Source organism: Pteropus vampyrus, unplaced genomic scaffold (genome assembly GCF_000151845.1).
Source record: "Pteropus vampyrus isolate Shadow unplaced genomic scaffold, Pvam_2.0 Scaffold142, whole genome shotgun sequence".
NCBI classification, from domain to species: domain Eukaryota; kingdom Metazoa; phylum Chordata; class Mammalia; order Chiroptera; family Pteropodidae; genus Pteropus; species Pteropus vampyrus.
In genome coordinates this window covers 86291-113107 of record NW_011888923.1, presented here as the reverse complement: position 1 = coordinate 113107, position 26817 = coordinate 86291, and the positions used below count along the sequence as shown (strand labels likewise).

At 36.6% G+C, this 26817-nt stretch overlaps 1 protein-coding gene and 2 pseudogenes across 2 annotated transcripts in view; 1 reads left to right on the top strand and 2 right to left on the bottom strand.

Moving 5' to 3' along the window:
- Positions 1-26817, bottom strand: part of RERE (arginine-glutamic acid dipeptide repeats) — a 366623-nt gene that overhangs the window by 328422 nt on the left and 11384 nt on the right. The gene's annotated exons all lie outside the window — the stretch shown is intronic.
- On the bottom strand, positions 8192-8307 carry LOC111744853 (annotated as a pseudogene).
- LOC111744859 lies at positions 23696-23814 on the top strand (annotated as a pseudogene).

Here is a 26817-nt window from a genome sequence, read left to right as displayed (position 1 = left end):
TGGTATACTTTAAATGTTGGTATACGAACTGCATCTCAATAAGGCTGTCCTAAAACAAAACAAAAAATCAAAAGGAATACAGGAAGAGCAAAGGATTTGAACAGGCAGACTGGCTTCGAAGCTAAAAAGTAACTCAGGAAAAGTCAGTGGCCTGAACTAGGGAAATGGGACTAGGAAGAGACAGGGGAAAAAGAAACAGTACTTAGTTATGGACAGTGGGAGAAAGGGAGTCCACACTATGCAGGGTTTCTGGCTTAGACAACTGAGCAGCATTTACTGAAACAGGAAAACAAGAAAAGACATGTTTGGGTAAGGGGAAATTTACTGTATTTTTAAGTTTAATTGTATTTACAGAAGTTGTATGAGGAGTTGGAGACGGTTTTGTTTCAAGAAGTTGTAAGCTTTCCCAAACATTTGTTCAATTTTTAATGCAATTTAATGTTAGTCTTATTTATAAATGGAACTGATGTTTAAAGGGAATTAAGTCTGTTCAACCTGAATTAATCAATACACATCAAAAGCTATCTTGAAAGTTATTCTTCTTATATTTTTATATAAAATGTACTAAATACATGAATAGACTAATAAGATTCATAAATTAAATTTAGGGCTTCAAAAAACTGGGTTTTACATTTTCTAACTTTAATAAATTGACTATTAATTTTGAACACCAGTTAACTATACGTAGTTGGGGATCACTGACAAGTAGCAGCATTAGTGGCTAGAAATTGAGAAGTTCCAATTAGAAGGCTTCTGTTCTCTCTATGAAATAGGAAGTCAGGTCATCTGTTCACGAAGTGGAAAGGAAGAGTGGGTGGTGAGAGAAAGGGGAACAGGAATCCCAGATCTAATGAATAGTTGAAAAAAAAGCAATGGCAAAAGGATGGGGTAGGGGGGAATACAGAAGGACCACCTGGCACTGTCATAGGCCTAGTTTGGAGTGTGGAGACCATGACTTCACAGAGGCACCCATCAGCTGAATGATACCCTTTTCTTTACAATTACTCAGCATAACTTCCTTCCAAATAATGTTATGTGCATTGGGTTACTCTGCGATATTAACAGAACAAGTTTCTAGGATTTTGATTTTCAGCCATAATTTAAAGATAGAAACAAGTGAAAGGAAAATCCATTTATAGAACGTACTTAAAGAGTACATCTGCATTCTAATCCTGATCATGGCAAAATTTTTTCCAGTAAAGAGTTGTAAAACACAATAGCTCTTCTAGAATATAACAAAAATATCATTTACTTATTATACTTTCAATATCATGTCCATTTCTTTTGTTCCTAACTCCTCAGTCAGGATTCTAGATCAAGGTTGTCCGAGAGAACTTTCAGCAATGATGGAAATATTCTGTTATCTGCACTGTCCAACACAGCAGCTACTGGTCACATGTGGCTATTGAGCTAGTGTGAATAAATAAGTTTATTTGTTTAATTTAATTTAAACTTAAGTAGCTACATAAGGATAGTGGCTACCATGTAGGACACTGCAATAGACTTTTCTATTAAAGAAAATGAAGAAATTTATGGGCCCACTAGGTACCCAAGAGTCCTAAGTTTCTAACACTTAGATACTTGACAATAAAACAAATATGTGAATTCACTAATCCACTCATTTGTGAACACACATACATTAATCTTCGCCCATTAAACGTCTTCGGTTCACTTTTTTTTTTTTTTTTTAGACAAGGCAACCATTGGTTGACCTCACAGATTGCAAGGACCTTGTCAGCTTACAATCTCTTTTTTTTTTTTTTTTTTTTTTACACCTACAGCACCTGGTCTTCCTAGGTGGTCTCCCACCCAAGCACTAAGCAGGCCCGATCAGATGGGATCCGGCTTGCTCAGGGTGGCATGGCTGTAGACTTTGGTTCAATTCTTAAATACAAGATTTCCAAAGCCTCAAAAATGTGGATGTGAAAAAATAAAGTGTGGGTGTCGACTCAGGGAACAAAGGAAACCCATTTCACACCCCAAGTTTAGAGAATCCACTGTGCTTAAGAGAAGAAGCTATCATCTTCAGAGTGTTTAACAGGCATCTTCTAAAGGCTAGGGGTGGCCAAATCTAGCCTGCAACCTGTTTTTGTAAATATAGTATTATTGGAATACAGCCATGCCCAGTTGTTTATATATTACCCATGGCTGCTTTGGAGCTACAAGGACAGAGTTTGGTAGCTGTGACAAAAACCATCCAGCTCACAAAACCTAAAATATTTAATATCTGGCCCTTTCCAGAAAAAGTCAGCCAACTCCTGTTCTAGGCTAGGGGCTGAAACGGCTGTTTGCACCAGGTAAGGAACAAGACTTCATAAGCCACAATCACCAACAAAAGAAAGACTATCTGATATCTAAACCATTTAAGTTATAAGAAAAGGTTAAACAAACAAAAAACTGTTTTAAAAACCTTAAACATCAGGGCATTTTCTGTTAATTTGTGGCAATGATTTGGTAGAGTAAAAGACTACTGATCTGGAGAAAACAGTTGCTGCATTTCATTTTCAGGAAAGAAGCAATTACAAGGGGGTGGGGAATCACATATGGATGATTTATTTATAATACGGTACTTCTGATCCCAATTCATAGTACTCTGTAAAAATCACCAACCCATTTAATCGGCGGTCCCCAACCTTTTTGGCATAGGGACCGGTGCGCCTATGAGAATCTCAGGCTCGATGATCTGAGGCGGAGCTGAGGCAGGGAAGCTAGTGCTTGGGAGCAACTGCAGATACAGATGAAGCTTTGCTCGCTCACCTGCTACTTCTCTCTTCCTGCGTGGTCTGGTTCCTAACAGGCCACAGACTGGTACTGGTCTGTGAGGTCTGGGGCCTAGGGAATTTTCTGTTTTCTATAGTACAAATAGTTGGTACCACTGAGAACAGTGTCTTCAACTGTAACCTCAGAAGATTATTGTGAAGATAAAGGTTTTGTTGCAAGGTACAGTACCTGACACAGAGTGGCACTTAATTTTTTTAAAATACAGTTGACTAAAAGGGGTCATTCCCCATGAATTGTAGATAATCAGGGTTTTATTTTCTCAATAATGCAAAAATACATTTTCATTAATATAGCACTGAATGTTTTGGTCGAACCTAGATCTAAAAGGAAAGGCCACCTGATAATTAAGAGTACAGGCTCGAGAAGGAGACTGCCTGTTTACTTGCAGCCCTACTACTTATTTAGTAGCTGTATCCTCAAGTTTCCTCATCCACAAAAAATAACAGCACATATTTCATGAAGTATGTGGGGAGGATTAGAGTGACACAGAACAGTACTATGGCACACTGTAAGCACTCAATAAATGCTGTTTTAAAAACCTATGGTTAATGTATTGCCCATAGGCATGTAAATTGATACAACCTTTTTGGAGGCTAATTGAGCAATTTCTATTAAAATTCAAAATTTTTAACTCACTAATTCCACTTTTAGGAATTTATCCTACATAAATATTCACAGGCTTATATAAAAATATTGACAAGGATGTTAACTGCAACATTGCTCATAACAGCAAAACACTAGACAAAGCCTAAACATTCATCAACAGGGAACTGGATAAATTGCAACATTAATGTCCCATACTATGAAATATAATTATTAAAAAGTAGACTATGTGTGTATAGTGATACAGAAAAATGTTCAGGATTTATAGTTAAGTGAAAGAAGTTACAGTTCAGCATGTAGGGTACGATACCATTTTTGTTCATTAAAAAAGACAGAAAAGGCATACAGTATTTATGTTTTTATAGAAAAGGTTAGGACCAGGAAACACATTAAGTGAGCCCTACAGTTGCCTCAGCTGTTCGCCTGGAGACAGTTTCTAAAGGACAGCACAGGGAGGGGGAACCCAAGCACAGCCCGGAAGTACTGCTGAACTGAGGAAACAGATTGAAGTTTGGGGAGATTGAGATGGCTAGAATTTACAGGGGGAAAAAAAAGAAAAAGTTAGGAATAATATACACCAACTTACTGTTTTCATTTTGGAGGTCAGAACTATTAGAGACTTTTATTTGCTAAATTATACATTTCTATATGTGCAAAGTTTATAAGTAGCATATATTACTTTTATTGTAAGAAAAAATAGTAGGAAGCCCTTTAAAAAAAGGTTTTTAAAGATTTTAATATTGTAAGAAATTGTAAATGCTGTTTTAGGAAAAGACATAAATGTCCACCCCAATTTTCTAATACATATGACTAGAAAAAGAGATGGGAGGAAAAGACACCAAAATGCAAACAGCTGTCATCTCTATAAATTTCATGAAGGTAGGCATTTCTACTATTATATAGTGAAATATAAACTCGGTAAGAAATAAATATTCATTGAATGAAAAAAAATATTTCTAGAAATGTATAAGTTAATAATACTTTATTGTATACTTGAAATTTGCTAAGAGAGTTAGATCCTGTGTTCTCACCACAAAACAAAAAAAATGGTAACTTTCTGAGGTGATGAAGATGTTAGAGTCAATGTAGTGATTATTTCACAACGTACATCAAATCATCAAACATCCTAAATATATATAATTCTTAATTGTCAAATCTACCCCTCCCTCCCGCTCTCCTTCCCTCCCCGCCCCGTGTGTGTCTGTGTGTATGTGTCTGTGTGCGTGTATCTGTGTGTGTACCCACCAATATAAACCATTTCTACATTGGACTGAAACTTACTACTACTTCAAATATTTTGTTCCTGACATATAATACTCTTATTTTACCTTATCCTCTCAAAGTATCATACAAATAAAATTTACAAAGTCAATTTGAGATTCCATCAAAGAATCATATACTTATTCAGGCCTATTTCCACTGAGTAAGTAAATATCTGGTCTGTGCCTTTAATACAATATCAAATAAATAAAAAAGAATTTTGCTGACTGAATTATAAAAAAAAGTTTAAAATTTTTTTAAACTCCAAAAATGTCACTACTACTTATTTTTCCACTTTTTACAGACCTACAAGTCAAACATCTGTCTAAATAGAGATGTCTAAGAAATATTACATTCTTTGAAATGTTATAGCTATAACATGAAATTATATTAAATCACATCCAGATGGTATGTCTTTCATAACAAGTCTCAACAAAAGAAAGCGGTTGCTGAAAATAAGTTACCATTTTTCTGCAACTCACTATTAATTGAAGGTGAAGAAAGAATATGGTCACTATGTAAAGTACAAGCACAGCATCACTTCCAGAATTTATAATACATCAAATAATGTTCTCGTTTACATTTTACTTTCATGAATCAAGGTTTTTATACTTTTAAATTTTTTTTCATTAAATATTTACAACTAATAGACAAGTATTAGAGACTATAAGGGACACCACGTACTTACCACCCAGAATAACAAATGTTTACATTTTACCATATATGCTGCAGATGTCTATTCTCGTAAAACAATTAATAAAACATTAGATATAGTTAGATCCTCTCCTCCCACTTTTTTTTTAATACTTATAAAGGATGACAAGCTTCAGAGTTCCTGGATTTTAGAAAAATCTATTAACGCATTTTTTTTTTTTATTATCCAGGTTAAACTCTTCACCAATTCAATACATAAATTCCAACCTGCAGCAAAAACTTACTGCTGTTACAAACTTATCTGTACCAAATAACATTTAAAAAAAAAAAAACTATTAAAGTTGTCCTCACAAAGACTATATTAAGTAGATATCTTGGCCATCACCTATATTATTAGCCTTCTGGTTTACAGTTTTGCTTTTAAATGATTCCCTAAATCTTCACTGTCTAATATGGTTAACACCCGAGCACTTGCAATGTACTAACCCAAGTGTATAAGTGTAAAATGCACACTGGATTTCAAAAGCTAAGTATGAAAAAAATGTAAAGAATAAGAATTTTTAGATTATTCACATGCTGAAATAATATTTTGGATATATTTGGTTAAATAAAATATAGTTAAAAGTAATTTTCCCCTCTCTTTTGTCCTTTTTTTAATGTGGCTACTAGAAAATGTTAAATTACGTATGTGTCTTACAGTTAAAGCTCAGATTGTAATTTCTATTGCACAATGCTGTCCCAGATACATCACAGCAGCACCAGGTAAGAACTATTTCAGAATCAAGACTTAGAAAAACATGCAATGGTTGAATTGATCAAAATCACAGAGCTGTGGTTGTTAGGCAGGCAATTTAGAGGGAAGAAAACTATTTAGGGAGAAGAAGGACTCCCAGATTACCCTCCTGCACCACCAGAACACCCCGGATAAACACTGTTTCATTTCATTTTACTCGTGTGTATCTGGAAAATTACTCTCCTAAAGAAGTCAATTCTTTAGTAACTTCAATGGATTGAAAACAGATCTAATACAATTGATTCATTCATTCAATGGGACTACGGATACAGTGGTAAATACAACTGTGGCTTTCTGGTGTATGTAGGGAAGTCACATGCAAACAATAATCAAATTAACAAATAAGTAAAAACTCACTTCAGAAAAGTGCTTTGAAGAAGTCATGTGAAAAAAGTCAGTAGTCAGTTTCTCCAGTCCAATCCTATCTTTAGAATCAGTTTTTAGGAGTCCTTTAATGCTGTAGACTCTGAGATTTTTAGGGGTAACAAATTAGTTATTTCGATGTGTTCATACTGCAAGTTCATTTTCTGTGTAAATATTTTCAATCCGAGCATTCTGCAAAACACATGTACTGTCTCCAAGGACATCGGCCAAGAAAACGCAAGGCAACTTATGTCACTGCCATGACTCTCGTAACACTAGTCTCCATTTTAGCTTTTAATACTTAATTTTTTTAAAATCAGTGGTTATTTACCCTTTGTCATTAAAGAAAAGCAAGTGAGAATATCTTGCTGTAAACATGGCAAAGTAAATTCCAAATTTTTAAGCATTCAGCATTTGATATAAATCTTCAGGTCCAGGAAATAGCACAAAGACCCAAGTTGACATGGTTAACTTGCTCTCCCCGCAAAAAATCAACTCCAAGAACTCTGGACATTCATACTACAGATAAAACGTTACTGTGTGTGGCCATAACTACACAGTTGAATTGTCCTCCATAAGTTCTGTGTCAATCAGGTCAAGAGTTAAAAACAACCCTTCATTACACTGTGGACTTGCAGTGAATTCACGCACCAAAACACTATCCAACCACCATAAACCATGTTAACATAAAGACACAATACACAACTGGCTTAGGAAAACAGCAGATGTTAGAAATGCTCAATAATGGATTCAATCAGTAAGTTATAGCAAATTTATATAACAGAAAATTACAGTTATAAAAATAATCCTGAAAGTATATTTGTTGATATCAAATGACATGAAAATGCTCATCTTACTGAAGATGCAGTAATTGCAAAAATATATCTAACATGATATCTTTTTTAAATGTATTTATACAGCCTGCATAGGAAAAAAGTCTGGAAGGGTATATCACAAATAACAGCTAACATTAACTATCTATGGATGCTTTTAAGTTTCTTCTTTTTAACCCTATTTTCTAACTTTTATACAATAAACATCTACTACCACTTTATATAGTAAGAAAACATAAAAGTTGCTTAAAGCCAGTTACAAAAGAGTATATACATCGAAGACAATGAGATATAAAGGAAAATTACACAAAAGAAATACCACAGAGTGTTAACAGAATAATCTCTGAATGGTCCTTTCTCCTCATTTACGGAAGTCTTTAATATCTGCTAACAGCTTTCCTTCTCACCTGAGTACTACCATAATCAAGGTGAGGGCGACAAGAAGATACATCCACTTGACAGCCAGGTACCTGCTTCTTAGGTATCCTCATCTCCAGTGACCTCTACCTTCACTCCATGAAGCCATCCACTTACACAGCCACACACTCTTCATATCTGAAACCATCAATTCAAGGCCCCAGCAATCCTGAATATTCAGATACATTTGTCCTCTAGCCTCAACAGAACCCTTTTTCCTTTGATCCTGTTTTCTTCCTTGTCAGCATCTTTCAGATTTCACTTCTACTCACTACTTCTAGGAATTTCCTATTTCCCCCTTTATTTTGGTAAACTACTTAAAAATTATAACCAACCTAACTTAAATCTTTAAAAAAGAATCAAGCCAGAATTATTATTCTGCTATACAGAGAGGCAAACAATGCTTTACCTCATCCACTCAAGGAGATAATCAACGAATTGCTCAAATACTGGCATGTACTTTAACTTTTTTTTTTTTTTTAATTTATGCCTATAGCACCTGGTCTTCCTTGGTGGTCTCCCATCCAAGTACTAACCAGGCCCGACCCTGCTTAGCTTCCGAGATCAGACGTCGGGCTTGTTCAGGGTGGCATGGCTGTAGACCATGGACCGTGGCTCCACTGGGGTGCAAACCCAGGACTTTCTGCGTATAAAGCAGATGTGCTAACCGTGACACTATGGAACCACGTCCGCATTTTAACTCTTGAATGGTCCAGCCCTCAACTCCTGCTTTTCCTCAAAATAATTTCATTATTCTAGCAGAGCACATTTCAATCATGTGAATTCTCTATCTAATTCTCATACCTCCTCTCTTAATAGTCATCTCTCTTCTCAATTCTTTTTAAATCTCTCCCACATCTGTATTTTCCAACAACTAACATCAAATATACATGGTAGGTGTTCAATAAACACTGAAATATTTGACCTCGCTCATCACTTATGCTTTGTATATATTAACTCATCTAATTCTCACAGTAACCCCACCACATAGGTACTATTATTATCCCTGTTTTACAGATGAGGAAACTTGAGGCCCAGTAAAGTTCTATACCTTCCTCATTAACATAAAGTTACTACTGCCAGAGCTGGGATTTAAACACAGGTGTCTGGCTTCCAAATGAGTGCTCGTCACCATCATATCACATCACTTCCCAAACCAAAGCTAACTTCTGCTTAACTAAAAAATGTTTCAGTTAAAAACATGATAAATAATTTCAATATATGATTTAAGTAAACATCCAACTGGTATATAATTTCATACCAACTATAATAATCACAAAATTCTTAGTCTGCTTATTCTTCAAAATACAGTAACACATTCTATCTTCACAAAATATTTCTTATATAAATTTCCTAAAGTGATTTCAACTTGAAATGGCTAGTGACTTTCTAAATTTTTTTCATTCACCTTAAGTCATCAGGTACTTTCTTCCCCTAAGACTATCTCATGCTATTTTAAGTATGTAATGCACAACATGTAAAATTTTTAAAATAAGTTCCCCTTTCTTTCCTCTAAACACCATCAATATTTAACGTTCCCCTTAAATATGTTCTCTTTTACTAAATGTTAAAATAACATCAAAGTCAAAAATTAGAACTACTTATTCTGAGTGACTCCAATAAGCACTTCAACCTTTGAAGGAATTCTAAGTGAAGAAAGTTATCAATATTTTATCTGTTAACATTTACACTGCAACCTACTTAAAACAGTAAGTTATATGGCTGTTTCAATTTCTGGAAGGTATTGGTTTATCCAAGAAATTAGATTTTCTCTTTGCCCTCCTAGAAAAAAACATACTCTCAAGGCTCAGCCTGGCCTTTGACGCCTTGGAAGCTGGGTGTTGACTTCTCCTCTCAGCTATGAAAAGTCCTAGGTGGCATCTTCCTCCATCATAAGGCTGCTGTGTCTACACTGAAATCTGTCGTTAAGTACAGCCACCTTCATTAACGATTGTAGCTCAATCTTCTGTTCTGGGTAACTTGCTGTAGCTTCTATACTAGCACTTACTGCTTCGCCTTGCACTTTATGTTATGGAGACGGCTTTCTCCCTTAGACCTCATGAACCGAGGCCTCTGCTCGCTTCCAACTCTCCTTCTGCAGCTTCCTCACCTCTCTCAGCCTTCACGGGACCGGGGAGTCAGGGCCTTGCTCTGGGCTTTGGCTTAAGGGAATGTGTGGCTGGTTTGGTCTTCTGTCCAGACCACTAAAACTTTCTCCTGATACATCAGCAGCGAGGATGTTTTACCTTCTTATCACTCGTGTGTTCACTGGAGTAGCACTTGTAATTTCCTTCAGGAACGTTCCCTTTGCACTCACGACTTGGCTAACCGGCACAAGAGGCCTAGCTTTCGGCCTACCTCATCTTTCAAAATGCCTTCCTAACCAAGCTTAATCGTTTCTAGCTTTTGATTTAAAGTAGGAGACATATGACTTTTCCTTGCACTTGAACTCTTAGAGGCCACTGTAGGGTTAGTAATTGGACTAATTTCAACATGGTCGTACCTCAGGGACTAGGGAGGTTCGAGAAGAGGGAAAGCGACAAGGGACCGGCTGGTCGGTGGAACAGTCGATGGAACACACGTTTATCAATTACATTCGCCGTCTCATATGGGAGTGGTTCGTGGAGCCCCAAAACAATTACAATGGTAACGTCAAAGATCGCTGATCACAGATCACCGTGACGAACAATGAAAAAGTTTGAAAGACCGTGAGAATCACCAAAATGTGACAGAGACACGAAGTGAGTAAATGCTGTTGGAAAAATGGTGCCCACGGACTTGCTCAATGAGGGTCGCCACAAACTCTCAATTTGCAAAAACAAAAACAACTGCAATATCTATGAAGTACAATAAAGTGAAGCACAATAAAGTGAATGTCTAATAACATAGGTATATTATTGAAGTATCAAAATAACTATTGTGATCACCCTGCACAGACTGTTGTCTTGAAGTCTCTGCTGTATTCAGCTATAGAAAGCTATTTCTTGATGTTTAATTTGAACAGGTCATCCTTTGTTTCAAGCTGAGATTTGGTTATAACTTTTTACAGGGTTATTTCTTTGTTACTAAACATAGGCACACTTTGAGTAAAAGTTCAAACTGGGCATTTCAGAACAGACTGGATCACATCGAATGCCATCTACCAAAGTCATCCAGTTTTATTAAAGATTTTGCCAAGTCCCCAGAAAATTTTTAGAAATGAAAGTAGAATGGCAGGAGGATCACCAAAGTAAGGCATCAGAAATTACAAGTCAACTTTACAATGTGAAATTTGACTTTACTATAGATCTTATCAATTAAGTTTACAATAAACTGGCTGAAAAATTCCTCAGCCATGCCAAAAATTACAAGAGCTATTTATACATTTCAGCTGATTAGTGAAAAAAGCAATTATCCAAGTTCTTTAATTATCAAGAATTGATGATACTTAAAACACTTCTTTGTAGAGGTCCCTATTTATTTCGATTTTTGATAACATTTGCGTGTAATGAGACAAACAGTATACATTTAATAGAAAAAAATAAATACTGTAGAAGACTTCATTTTTTACAAAGTTTAAAAGAAAACTTGTTGTAATGTTTAGAAATGTTACTGAACAATTTTATTTGTAATATTGGAACTCATACTTTATCCTAAGGAAACAACTGTAACTACAAGAAGATACTTATCTATTAGAAGCTCCAGGAGAACAGAAATTTTTTTCTATTTATTCATAACCATATCCTCAGTGCCTAGAACAGTGACACTGATATTTACTGAACGGAAAAAAAAAAGAAATAGAAAACTTATGAAACATTATACATTTGTTATGACGAAAATTACACAATTGCACAAAAGTGCGTATACATTTTAAAATAACTCATTCCTTTTTTTTAAGCATTAACCTAGACATTAAGAAAACTGGGTCCCAATGTCAGCTAAGTCACTAATTGACTTGTGCCTTGGAATCTGGCACCCTCATATGCACTACTGCCCCTACTTCTTGGCCCTACCTAGTCCATTGTTGGGTAAACATTACAGGGAGAACATAGCTGAGTTACCTCAGGAAGCAAAGACTGGCTGCATAATAGAGAAAAGGGGTACACAACCTGTACCAAAGCAAATGGAGTCTGCACTATCCAACTGAACTACGAGACCCTTAGTAACATGCTCCTTAAGCCACACTGACTCAGGACCATCCATTTTAACTCCAGGGTCCCAAAGGCATACCTGAACCACTATGCAATAAAAAGAGCCAGTAATTTAGGTCATCTGATCCAAGAGAACAATGCCATCCAAGGTACACCAAAATATCAAACCCTATTGTCAAAGGAACCAGAAAATAAAGTAGAGGCAGAGAGGGAGCAATTTCACCTGCTGGAAATAGGAAACGTAGATCTGTGTGCCAGCCGACAACTCTCATCCGATGAGAAAGGATGCTCACCAATCTGCTCGAAGAAAAGCAACTATTCTTAAGTGCTTGGAATAAAAACTATTACGGTCTTGCTATATTCATTGTATATCACCTCAGACAAATTCATAAAGACATTTTCTCTTTTACAGAATCTTTCAGATGAAAATCTCAAAGACTTCCCAAAAGCATCACTTGCCCTTCGACTCCTACCTTCATCCTACGTCCCTAACCCCATATTCACACACTTCATTAGCACCCCACACTTCATTAGAACCACAGAGGAAGCATAACGCAGCAGTTATGGAACAGACTCTGGAGTCAAACTGCCTGAGTTCAAAACTTCATTCTGCCGCTTCCTAACTAGGTAACTTTGGGCAAGTTACTGAACCTTTCTGTGCCTCTATTTCCCCACCACTGTAAAATGAGGATAATAATACCTATATCGTAGGATTGTGGTCTAACTATCAGAGCACGCAAACTTTTCACATAAAAGAAAAATCTCAAGGAAGGGCATGAGGTTGCTGCCCTGTAGTTTTACGGACAAGCTACAGACCAAGAGCTTTTAAATTGCAGGTTCACAGAAGGCTTCACGGGGCCTATTAATCCCCTGAAATTACACAAAAATTTGAGGTGGTAAAATACTTCTATACTGTTACTCCTCCCATCTTAAAAAAAAAAAAAAAAAGTCTTCACTAAATTTCCACTACCCTAAAGCCCATTTCTCTATTTTCCTTTACAACAAAAACTCCCCCAAAAGATGCTACATTCTCTCTCAAATTATCCTTTGATTTCTCTTAAACTCATCAAAACAAAACACTCCGCTGGAACTAATCTTGTCCAGATCACCTCTGACCTCCACATTGCTAAATCCAATGATCAATTCCCAGTCCTGTTATGACCTGGTTTAGGAGATTTTTGACACATTCATCTCTCCCTCTTGCTTGACACATTTTCTCCCCTGGCTTCCAGGATGCCCTCCACAATCATCTGCAGTCTCTTGGTTTTCTTTTTTCACTGATCTCTTCTCAGCAAATTGTGTTGCTGATAGTTCTCTCAGACCGCAGTCTCGTGGTTTAGTTCCTCGACCTTTCCTCTTCTCTACACCCCAGTGGTGATCTCTTCCATTCTTCCAGCTTTAATTGCCACACATTTGCCAAGAAAGACAACTACATATCTCCAACCCAGGTTTCTCACCTGAATTCCAGACTCTTCTATCGTCTTCAAACTGTCAACTCAGCATTTCCACTTGTCAATTACTACTACCTTAAACTGTGTCCAAATCTAAGCTCTTCCACAAAGCCTGCTCTAACTCCAGACCTCTCATTAGTTCCTAACGACTCTGTCTTTCCAGCTGCTCAGTCCTAAAATCTTGGAATCATTCTCGACTCCTCTCTTTCGCCCCCACCCTACATCAAAATTCATCAGAAAATACTGTTGCTCTTCACCCCAATAAATTTAATAAAAAATAAAAAATAAAAATACTGTTGCTCTACCTTGAACATGCATTCAGAAGCCAAACACTTCTCACCTCCTTCACCCTACTACCCTGGTCTGAGCCATTATCATTTCTCACATGGGTTATTACTGCAATAGATTCCTGTCTCATTTCTACCCTCTTGCCCCAGTCTATGGCCTACACAAGCAGTCAGAGTGATCCTTTTAAAATGCAAATCACATGTCACTTCTCTGCTCTAAACCTTCCGATGCCTTTCCATTTCAATTGAAGCCAAAGTTCTTAATAGGACCCCAGGGACTCCAGAAGTCTAGCTGCCTCGACCCCCTTACCAGTATATACTACATTTTGCATCTGTCTTAGCAGTCAATACAGATGAACAGTGGGCCCAAAAAGATAAATCCAAGTCTTAACCCCCCGTTTCTGTGAATGCAACTTATTTAGAAAAAGTCTTTGCACATGTAATTAAGGGTCTAGAGATAAGATCATCCTTGATTTTGGGTGAGTCTTAAGTAAATCCAATGACAGGCAGAGGGAGATGAGAAGGAGATGTGAAGAAAGGAGTAGAGATTAGAGTGATGTGTCTACAAGCCAAAGAATGCCAAAGATTGCTGGCAGCCAACAGAAGCCAGGAGAGAATAGAATGGATACTCCCTCAGAGCTTCCAGAAGGAAACAACCCTGCCAACACCTTGATTTCAGACTTCTGGTCTCCTGACCTGTGAGAAAATAATGTCTGTTGTTTTATACCCGCCCCCCGCCCCCGTCTGTAGTTCTTTGTTACAGCAGCCCCATGAAATTAACACACCACTCTTCCCTTTGCTAGTCCTGCTCCAATCTCATCATCCTTAACCCAGCCTTTGTGTTGGCTGGCTATTCCCCTCAGCCTGGAGCACTCAAACTCCAGAACTCCACATGGCTAATTTTATCACCCCTCTATGAGGCCTATCCTGACTCCTCTATTTAAATCACAATAGACCATCCTTCCCTTCCATATGATATTTTCCCCAAAGCACTTATCAAATTCTAATACACTGCTCACTGTCTCCACTAGACTAAGCTCCACGGGGCAGGGTATTTGGGTGGGTTGTTGTTTGTTTGTTTCAACTGTGTTCACTGATGTATCCTAAACATCAATCTACAGCGCTGCCTGGCAGAGAACAGCCATTCAATAAACATAAGCAGAATAAACTTGTTGAATGAGTATGTGCACATATTTTTCTGGAAAGAGTCCACACTTCTCCCCAGATTAATAAAGTGATCTGCTACCCAAAAAGTTTCTAAATCTTTGTTCTAAATCTTTAAGTAGCTAAGGAAAGCGGATTCTAAAATTCTATCTTTAAAGACCCCAACCCTAAAAAAACAAAAACCAATAAACACTCAACACCATGACAATATCTTTCATCTTGCAAACAGTATAAGTTTAAATTTTGTACTCCCAAAACCAAATTTTATCAAAAAAAGACACTCCACTTCAATTTAGTGGCTGCAGAAGTTCCTTTGCCCACTTTTCACTGACCTCCTACACTAAAGGGTGTCCTTGAGCTAAGCTAATGCCTCTCTATAAAAGCAATAAAGAAAAGCATCCGTCTGTGTGAAGCATTCACATAAGCCAATGTAGTTTCACAAAGCTCAAGAACATTGTCAAATACTTTTCTCTACCTGGCTAAAATCCTATACAAAGCAGAAAAAAGCAAACCATAACCTGTCTAGCATCTCTATCTTTACTATGAAGTAAACAGATGTTTACTCAAAATACAACATCATTGTTTGTAAAGCCTTGAGAAACCACTGTAGAATGGATATCTTTTACATCTACAGCTTCAGTACGAACCATAAAGCGTAACAATGAAAAGCAGTTAAGCACAGCAAAACTTGTTAATGGATTTTGATAATAGCAGAAAAGCACCCACTGCATTTCTTATTATTGCTGCAACATATTTCACAGTTAATACTAAACAGATCTAGTTGAACACAATCACACTAAGCACCAGAATTCAGCATATAATCTATCCAAGCACATGTTCTTCAAACATACTTTTTATATTAAACATATGACCATTACAGATGAAAATTTGCGCATGTGCTGTTACGAAATCTTTCTTGTTCCATCAGCAAATGGATTAATACAATCAAGTCCCAGCCCTTACCTTTCCTTGTTCCTTTCCCCACTTTACCAATCTGGTAATTTCAAGGATACGAAATCTACCAAATACTCTGAAGAGAAAGGCATTTTGAACACTAACCCATATTCAACCACAGGTTTGCCTTAAGCTGTTTTTTAACTAGTGGTAAAATTTTCCTCTCTCAGGACACAGCATTTCACCAAATCCCAAACCTGACCACTCTCAACACCTCCAGTGCCCCCAACCTATCCAAGCCCCCATCATGTCTCATCTGGGTTTCTGCAATAAATAGCCTCCTCGCCAGTCTCCGATTCCACTCTGACTGGCAGCTGTATAACTTTTACACAAACCCAGAGGGATCCTTTTAAAAGAGAAATCAGGTCCTGTCATACCCCAGGGGCATGCTATTACACTTAGAATAACAGCCAGAGGCCTGACTGTGGTCTATAGGGACCTGTAAGACCCAGCCCCTGCTTCTCCCTTCCACCCTCTCCAGGGCTGTTCCACTGTTCCTGGACCATACCAGCAAAATTGCACCTCAACACTTGTGCATTTGCTGCTCCCTCTGTCTGAAATGCTCTATCCCCAGATCTGTGCATGGTGCCTTACTCTAGTGTCACCTCTTCAGAAGCTGTCCCTGAATGCCCTACTTAAAACAGTATTCCCCATACATCCCACCCGTGTCCCTCTCCTATCTAAGCAACACAGTGGCTTCATTTTATAATTTGTTTAATTTGAATCAGAATAAACGCATACGTTTCTTGAAAAAAATAAAATCTGGGCAAAAACAAATACTATTTTATAGGCCACTCACTATGAAGTTAGACACAATATGTAAACAAACACACATCTTTTTAAGAATATATGCTTTATGTACGCTTTTCCTTTATTATTTTTAATTTAAAAGTATTAAAAAAGAAGTGCTGTATGTACAAGAAAGTTTATGGTAGTAGTACTACGTAAATAGGAAAAAGAATAATGGAAATAATCTAAATGCCCAATAACAGGGAAATACTTAAGGAACGTACACATTAAAAAACATAATATAACCATAATAAATGAGTACATAAAAGCAGAAAACTGTTTAGATATTAAGTTTAAAAAAAAAATAAGAATTACAATTGACAAGTAAGTCCAACTAAGTCCTTTACATTGCTCAAATATTTACTAACCATGTGACATGTGCCTGACCCACCCTGGCAGATGAGGGCTCAACAGCAAACAGGACAAGTCCCTGAGCTCTTTGAGCTCCCAGAGCCGAGCCTGCAATCACAGTACAGTGTGATAAGAGATGTCCCAGGACAGTACAGGTGACATAAAAGAGCACAGCTGGGTAATACCCTGACTGAAGAAAGGCTTTCCAGATGAAATGATGCCTAAACCAAGAGCTGAAGAATAAACATGAGATAAAAAGCGGGGGGTGGGAAGGGAGGTAAACTGGTTTGAAACAGTGGGTGTTTGGGGTGAGAGGCAAAAGATATGAAATTGAATTATAAATAAACTATGAATTATGATTTCTTAAAAAAACTAAAATAACTTCTAGATTTGGTAGTAGGGTTTTTGGTAAATTTTTATTTTTTATGAAATCTGATACTAAATAAAAGCTAACAGTGATATATCACCAACAGCTTAGATTTTGAAAAGCCTATTTTGTCCTGTGGCTATTTCTCTTTCTTTTAGTCTGTCCTACCGTCTGACCAAATATAAGAGGGACAGAAAACAATTTTAACACCGCACACAAGTGCACATACATGTCCTTCCCAGGACTGGCCAGCACACTTCCTAACCTATATCACAAATTTGAGACTAAAAGTACTCAGACCTGTATAGTCTCTGGCTGCCTTGCTACTGTATTCTCTCTCCCCCAGTTCCTTTCGGGTGCCAACAAGAATTCTGTGCTTAGCATTTCAAGTCTCTATCATTTGGTACTCCTAACCTTTCTCACCCCATCCCACTTCACGGATTCTTTAACCTGTTCATACTTGGTCATTCCTGCCTCACGCAGACCCCGGCTTAGACTGTCCTAACTCACTCTCCCAGTTCTTGGTCAAACAGAACCTATTCTTCAAGACCCTAATCTTAGCTTCTCAATGAATCCTTAGTTAATTTCTTTAGTTAACCTGAATTTGAACTATACTTGTTACCCTAAACAATGAGTAGTTATATTGTTTGGTTATAGTCCACTTTTGTTCTAGAAATCTCTAAATGTATTCTTGCAAGGCTTGCTTCCTAGTTGTAAAGCCAAATGTAATAATTTTTATTTCTTTTATATCTAACTTACATCAGTATTAAACTTGGAAAACACATATCCAATACCTGTTGGCCGGCTGACAGATCCTAGGTGGAAGGTTAAGCCAGGTAGCTTCAGTGCCAGTTGCTTCTCTCTGGAACTACAGGTTTAAGCACCATGATTAGGACTGAATTTACATACTCCTTTGGGGCAGGCAACATAGCATATACACTGATAATGCAAGATATGTAAAAGATCAATAATATTTAAAACTCTATATAAAAGATTTATGTATTTACTCCTACTGCAGGCAAACACCACCATATTACAAGTCTCCCCATCGCTTGTACATTATCTAGCAAAGAATAAATAGTAACACAAATAAGTAATAAATCTATTTGGCAAATGAATGCACAGATTTAATGCCAATAAGAGAAATATGGAGACAATATGCATGCCTAATAGCTTTGATTTTAATTAATAAAGCCCCAAGGTGCTCCTTGTGTTGTTTTTTAATTGCTAATGAATTTATTTTTAAACAATACCTAAATTCTCTATACAGAGATAACTTAATTTTTCTGAAAACTAAGTAAGCCATTTTCCAAGAAACAAGGTCAGGCTTTACTTCTTACTTAGGGAGGGAAAAAGGTTGGCAGGAGAGAATGAACTGAAAAACCAAATATTGTGTCCCTACCCCCCGGCACCCAACAAAGAAAATATGCAAATCAGATCAGCACCTAATTTACTTGGACCATGTGTCCATGAAAAAATGTCTACAGGTTCCCAAGGCAGAGGAGAAGGTCAAGGACAATGCTAAGTCCTTCTGGTATAAGACTCCTTTATTTGAAAAGAGTTATTTTTCCAAAGAAAGGGCTCAGCAGAAATGAACTTTTTTTTTTTTTTTTAAAAAGCTCTGAGAGAATGTTCTTAAAAAGTAAACAAAACATAAAGAGAAGTATTTCAGGTTCAGGAGAATACAGGGTTAGGGTGTCCAACCTCTTCCAAAAAGAGATTTTACCCTTTACTCTCTAGAAACCACTCATGACATGAAAAACTTTGCCTCGGTTACATGAGGCCACACATTCACAATAAATGTAGCTGCCTGAAGATGGACTAAAAAACAGATCTGTTGACAAAGAAGTAAAGACAATTTGTGTTTTAACTCCGTTAAGTGCTACGTAGATGTGCCGGATCTAATCATGCCTCTTACTCTGGGCTGCTGGAGCGTGATATTTTTACTTCTATTACAGTTCTTTTCAGACTGTATTTTATTGAGTTTAATTCATATCTGTTTCTTTCTTTTGGTCATGAACTCTGCAATGGCAGGACAAATCTTATTCATGTGCCTAGTCCAGTGCCCTGCGAGAGACACTAAAAAATTACTGCCAAATGAATGGACAAGCCCAATGTAAGACTTGGATGTTCCCTTACTAACAGCCAACTGCCGAGAGAAAAGAAGACTTAAGATGAGAGCAGCCTCCTAGAAGCTCTGGCCAGAAATTACAGATCATTTCTATAATAACTGTTACACTTTACTTATTAATCACCTTGTCTATCCCTTCAGAAAAACAAGACTGAGTTCTCCTTTTTATAATTAGTATAAATACATGGAAAGTATAATTCTTCTGAAATCATTTTTCTCAAATTAAACACATCACTCCTGGGCACCCGTAGGAACCCCAGGAGAAGGGAGCATACTGTATTTGAGAAGACATTATTTTCAAACCTATAATACTCTAAAATTCAAGCAAAACAGAAAATATGAATGGGAAAAACTTTGTCAGAAACCATTTAAGACAAAAAAAGTACGTCATCACTATAAACTTAGAACAATCCTTTCTAAGAATTTATCATCAACGAACAGATGAAGCTTCACAGAAAAAGATAAATTAGGAAGTGTGCCTTCTTCACTCAATGAAATCCAAGCTTTATCTTTTCATAACTCATTAGGTTTATAATTGAAAAAGCACTAAGTGCACAACTTTTTCCATGCATCTAAAAACAAACGTCAGTTCAGTAATTCAAAGCAGAAACCAGGTAGTCACAAAACAGTTTTACATCTTCTCTAAAACACCCTTTTAACTATGCATTTGGCTAATTTCACAGTCATCCATTATTCTTATGGGCTCTTTGGAATATCCACCGAAACAGAGAATTTCAAATACTGACCTCTAATTTATTGTAATAGAAACAACAGGTCTTCCATCCAGAATTACATCAAATATCCACAGCTACTTTTTCAGTAACACCATGAACAAGAGGCTAAAGCTCTCCAAAACTCATCTCTGTAAGAGGGTCCCACAGTGATTGTGACACAGTGTCACAGGTGCACGTACAGTTACTCCTATACAATCACCTCCTAAAAGAAGACAGACAACTGTCACTGCATCTAAAATGAAACCAAACGTCAAAACTGCAGCTATATCAACTCAGTGTTGCTGGAGTTTTCTAAACTAAACAAGTGTCACAGATGAGCTCAAAGTAGGTCAAACTCCTCCCTCCTTTGTGCTTTAGCAACATTCAATTCTTTAGCGCTTCCCTCAGATGTTAGGTTCTTTTTAGTGGTGTCTTACACCTAGCATTTTTTCTCAATTTTAAAGTTTAAAAAAGCTGTGAAGGGTGGGGGAAGAGGGTACATCAGAGAAGCAGGGGGCCTATTCTTATATTGAGAGCTTAAAGCAAATCATTTCGGAGCAATGCACTGACGGGGCTGAGGTCCACCTTGAAGATAGCTGTATCAAAGGCCTAAATTTCCAAAGATCATACATCACTATAGTAAGCATATCAACAGCATGTGGTACTCTGTAAGCATTCTGCAACCTTAACATTTCCATCCTCAAGAGTCCTTTGATATCCTCAAAAGATGCCTTGGATTTCAAAGCCAAGTCTGGCAATCGGCATCCCGGAAAACTGCAAGAAGGAAGACAAGACCCAAGCAAAATGGAATTTGGAGATGCAGGACTTTGTACTCTTCTAAGAGAGTGATAAAAATATGGCCACATCCTAAACAATTTGATTTCTAAGAGGAGAAATTACCCCAAACATCCAAGCCAAATGAAAAAACATTATATGAGCACTCATGGGAAGAAACACTTATCCAGACAATTCCCCTCGATTCAAGACAGTAAAAAAAAAAAAAACCATATTAACTGTTTTAATTACAAATTAATATTTGACTCTGAGAAAGCAAAAAAGCTTCAGAGGTTCATCAAAATGATTAGACTAAAATAAAGGACTTCAGAGAGAAAAATGGCCTGAAATCTAGCTCTCTCCACATCTTTCTATTAAGAGCTCCTGGGCCTGTGACTGAGGTGGCAGGAAAAAAATGCTACCTGCTCCCATTCCTAACTCAAACAACAACATATTGATGCCATCCCCATTGTACTTTTACACACACACGTTTACATATTTCTGTGATTAAAAAATTGCTAAATGTGTTAAAAGAAAAAAAGGCAATACATTATCACTCTCATAAAATATCTTTTTGTCTCTTACCATAAAATGAAAACAGAAGTCTTTATTTTAGGACAAAACACCTAAGTACAAAACAACAGTTCTCTATTACAGCTGAACACTTACTGAGCACTTAGTAGGACCTGCATAAAAATATCTGGAACAATACATCTGCATGTAGCATTGGTATAAAAAACACAGCAAGAAAACAGTGGATTTCTCTAGGTAACATTACAGAGAATAAATATTGCTAGATTAAGTAAGGGTTGTGGGCTGCAACAGCCCTGAGTTCCTGAGAAAAAGGTAACTGAAGCACTTCAGATTTGTAGAGTATGCTTATATTTTCAAATCTATTTTTTTTTCATTATGTATTACAGCCCCCACTTGACACCTAAAGCAGCAGAGTATTTCATCATAGAGACAAAAATCAAGTTTATTTATAATCCTCATATGCTATCATGGTTCAGGACATTTTGGTGAAGCAAGAAAAACCATGAATTACACAACACATATGTAATGTGCTTAAAAGACCTAGTTATTCTCTCCTATCAAATCAACATCACATCTCTTAGCAAAACATTGTTTCTAGAGTTATAAACACTGTTCTTCCATAGGTCGCCCACTTCTCATATCTCACCTTGACTCAAAAGCACATATTATACAAGAATTTTATTTTATTTTATTTTATTTTATTTTATTTTATTTTAGGACAGTGTCTCTAAGCCAGGAAACAGCCCTCAAGTGCATATGGAGACATCCACAAGCTAATCTAAATTCCATATCTGAGCCACTCAATTTCACATCGGTCTCATCCTAATCATGCCACTGACCCATGTCAGTCAGCATCATCTTCGATCTCCCTAAGAAGTGCTAAAAGAAAAGAAAATCTAATTAAAAGCCCAAGGAAAAATCCACTTTAATCAAAACTACAACCCAGAAGCCAAGGGACTTTACGGCAGGAAAAAAAAAACACAAATATGAAAAAAAAATGGTAACAAGAAAAAAGATGTCAAGGGGGAAAAAAGAAATTACATTGTAATTTACAGGACTAAAACCAAACCAATAAAAAAATAACTTTCCAAACAGAAGAAGCATAAAAAGATGAAAAAATAATAGAAGATGAGGGGGTTAAAATACAGAGGATCATAATTTTTAGGATATTTTACTAAGAAGAATAGGAACCTAAATGTTGAATGTACTACTTCATAAAATCAAAAGGAAAGAATGATACATTTGGTTCTATCAAAATCAACAGAAAAGTTTCTAGTCTGGGCCTTTGTCAATATCTTTTCCTAAGTGGAACAACCATACAGATGAAGGTCCCAGACTTGGCCAGTCATAAGAGCTACTCTTCTGTAACAGTCCTTGGACAGAAGCTGCTGGGGAACCTATTAGATGGGAGCCAATCTAGAGGACAGTAAGAGTTTACTCAAAATCTCAATCTAACCAATAAGCGGTTTGCTTTTCTCCACTCTAAACATCCATGTGAATCATAACAGAAATGCACACAGGCCAGACCATTACTGCTCTTAAAGTGAAGCCACGTAATCATCTCATCGTAAACAAACACACTCATGCACACACATACAACGTTAGGAGATGTGGAGAAATCTCTGAAGTAAAAAATGACCACAGTAACTAAAAAAAAGGAGTCGAATCACCCATCTAAAAAAACACTAATTTTAAATACTTATCACATTTTTTAAATCTTTTTACCTCAGAAGTCTTATTCACTTCCAATTTCGTTATTTTAAATTTTTCAGAAAAAAGTTGAAAAGCTTGTATCACCTCTAACAGTTGGAAATCAGTTTCAACAACAAGTTATTTAAAAGAAATCACTCCCCCAAACAGTACCAAAGCAGTGAGATTCCAAAGCAGTTGTCATGGATAGTTCCATTACAGAACCCAGCGAGCCCCACTGCACTCTCCTCTCTAGTAAGACAGGCCCACACACTGGAAAAATAACAGGAAAAGTTAAATTTCCCATTTCATATTTTGAGCCTAAAATATTGAAGAGCTTGGAAAGAGAGGACTCAAAGTTCATCTTGATGGTTATTTACTACAAATAATAAAGCAATGGCTAGCATTCAATTTTAAAATAAATAACTAAAACCTGCAAATTGTATACTTTAAAAGAGTAAACTTTACGGTATGTGAGTTATAGCTCAATAAATATATTATTTTTAAGATCTAAACAAATAAATGATACTTAGAAATACATACTGCATATAATATAAACCAGCTGGCTCTGAGAAAGAACACAAAATGTGTATTTTAAAATTCTGAAATATAAAAAGAATATCAACTTCACTCATGGTCGAAGAAATGCAAATTAATGTCTACGGCCGTGCCACCCTGAACAAGCCCGATCCCGTCTGATCTCTGAAGCTAAGCAGGGTCAGGCCTGGTTAGTACTTGGATGGGAGACCATCAAGGAAGACCACGTGCTGTAGGGGTAAAAAATAAAAAATAAGGATTATAAGCTGACAAGGTCCTTGCAATCTGAGAGGTCAACCAAGGGTTGCCTTGCCTAAAAATAAATAAATAGATAGAAAGATAAATAAATAAATGAATAGAAATGCAAATTAAGATAAGGTAGTGTACATTCTTCACCTAGCAGGTTAGCAAAGATTAAGAACTTCCATAATATCCAGAGCTGACAAGATATGGAAACCTAAACCCCAAAACACCTTTGTATACTCTGGCACATTCTGAAGGGCAATTTAACAACTGCTTTCAAAATTAAAAATGTACATACCTATTGATTCAGCCCCGCTTCTAAGAATTTACTGTACAGATATACCTATGCAATTATATAGGCACAACAAAATATTGACCTGTACTGTCCATGGCCTGTTAGGAACCGGACGGCACAGCAGGAGGTGAGCGGTGGGCCAGTGAGCGAAGCTTCATCTGTATTTGCAGCCACTTCCCAGCGCTAGCATCACCGCCTCAGCTCCACCTCAGATTCTCAGGCATTAGATTCTCATAGGAGCACCAGTCCCTGGTCCCAAAAAGGCTGGGGACCACTGCAGGCGCAAGGATTAAAAAAGAAAGAATCAAAACCAATTTAAGTGTCCATCAATAGGAAATTAAAGTACCCACTACGTACCTATGATATCCCACTATGCAGTTGTTAAAAAAGAAAAAAAAAGGCTTGAGGTATAATTACAGGTAGTGACTTGAAAAATGAAGACCTGAAATATGAAATAAAAAGCAAAATTCATGGTAATATGTATAGTGTGTATATATGTGCTTGTATATGCATAGAAAATATCTGGAAGAATACTGGGGGAGTGGGTGTTAACTCTTTTTAGACAGTATGAATGTGATTATAATGAGTATATATTAATCTTATAATTATAATGTGTATTTAATTTGAAGCTCAGGCTCTCGAATAAAGTCATATCCTGGCATCAAATTTCCCCATGCTATGACCCCACCTGTCTTTCCTGTGCTCTATGGTTCCAGCCAAACCAGTCTGTTCTTCCTTTGAGAAATCTGCCCAAAGGACTCCTCTTCAAAATGCTCTTACAATTTGAACAGCTACCAGCAACAGCTTCAAATATAAAGTACCTGAGTTGAAAGAACTATGTCTGTCTGCATCTTTTACAGAACATATTTAAAATTTTTTTTTAAAAAGAAATCAAAACGCAATAATCCTCATCACAGAAGCAGCAAAAGTACTCACCATTTCCCAAGCTTTCCAGCCTGAAATCCTCTTAGCAACTTATCACATGTCCAATCCTGCCAATCCTTCAAAACACAGGTTAAACACATCCTCCTATACCAAATCTTCCCTAATGCCCCAGCCAGGGCTAATTCTCTTTCTTAAACCACAGTTCCATTATCTCTTGAGGCATTTTCCTCTACCTAGTACCCAACTGGGCAAATGTCTCATTTCCATTAGTGAGAAAATTCATCTGGGGCACAATCTGTGACTTGGTCATTTTGTGTGCCCCATTTCATACATAAATAAACTGATATTTCACTTAAGCTTAAAAAAAAGAATGGCAAGAATCTAAAAATAAAAAGCACATGCTTTTCTTATGCATTTATTTCAACCAGGTAATATTTACCTATGACTAAGAGTATGAAAAGTAAGGATCCCTCTCTTTCCACCCTCCTCCCCAGTGCCCTAATATGCCTTCTTAGAAGGCAATCACTAGGATCAATTTTGTAACAGGGTTTTGAAAAGTCCTTAGACACTATAACTTTATAACACATTCATAATTTGGGGTCTAAGTTGACAGAAATCATTTGTGGCATTTAAGGGTAAATTTATTTATGACAATTATACAATTGTACACAGTGTACTTGTATTCTGGGGCAAATAAAATATGACAGTCAACAGATGAAAGGATAAACTGTGTCCTATTACTTGCAAAACTAAAGTTGCCTGAGCTGTGAAAAGTCATTGCTCATTATCAGGAAATTACAGATTCTTTAAAGCATATCTATAACCCAAGTTATTAAGATTTTTTTATAATATAAAAACTGCTGCTGCCTTCAGTTTCTTTATTCCATAAAGAACCTAAAATTCTCACTAAGCTATGGAAAAAATGGTAAACCATTACAAATAAAATATTAAAGAATGTAAATGTTTTGTAAAGCTAGATTTTTAAGGAATATTAATAAAGCTAATAAAGTGTTAATAAAAGCATTTTTCAATATATTAACAGCAACAAGATGTCTACACAGTTTTCTAATTTATACATGTAAGAATTAAATATTTCTAAGAGGTCTTTAATCATGTTTAGTGCATAAAAACTTAGGAAATTCCAGTAATGATTCCTATAATAATGAATCACATGAAAATAAAAAAAATATACAGGTGAGATTATGCTACTAAGATCAGAATGCTCCAATCAGAAGGCAGTCAGTTCATCTTGTTAGAAAATTTATCTAGCAATAAAAATCTAACACCATCATTAGATAAAAAAATTTAGTCAAAATTCTGTAATAAATATTGAACTATAGTAGTATAATATTCTTACAAACAATATTAAAGGGTGAAATACCAAATGTGTGTTCACACTACATTATCCATTGGGACTTTATGGCACAGACTACCAGATGCCCTGCAATACTGATTCTTTCCTTCTTTCAAAGTAACAGAATCTCTCATTTTTGACTAGGCACATAGCCATCTCCAGGAAGGACTACATTTTCCAGCTTCCCTTACAGCTATCTGTGGCCCTGTGACTCGGTTATAATTAAAGGGACAGAGCAGAAGTGATGTGTGCAACTTCTGAGAAGTAGCTTCACAGGATGCAGATAGGCCCAGCTTATGGCCTTGCCTCCTTCCTGCTGGTAAGAATGCAGAACTCATGACAGAAACTAGAGAGGCAATCTTTGACTAAAAGAAAAACACCGGGTCCTCTAAGAGCATGAAAGGCACTATACTGGCTCAGGACTGTCCATGATTTACATGAAGAAAAGGAAACTTTTATCGTGTT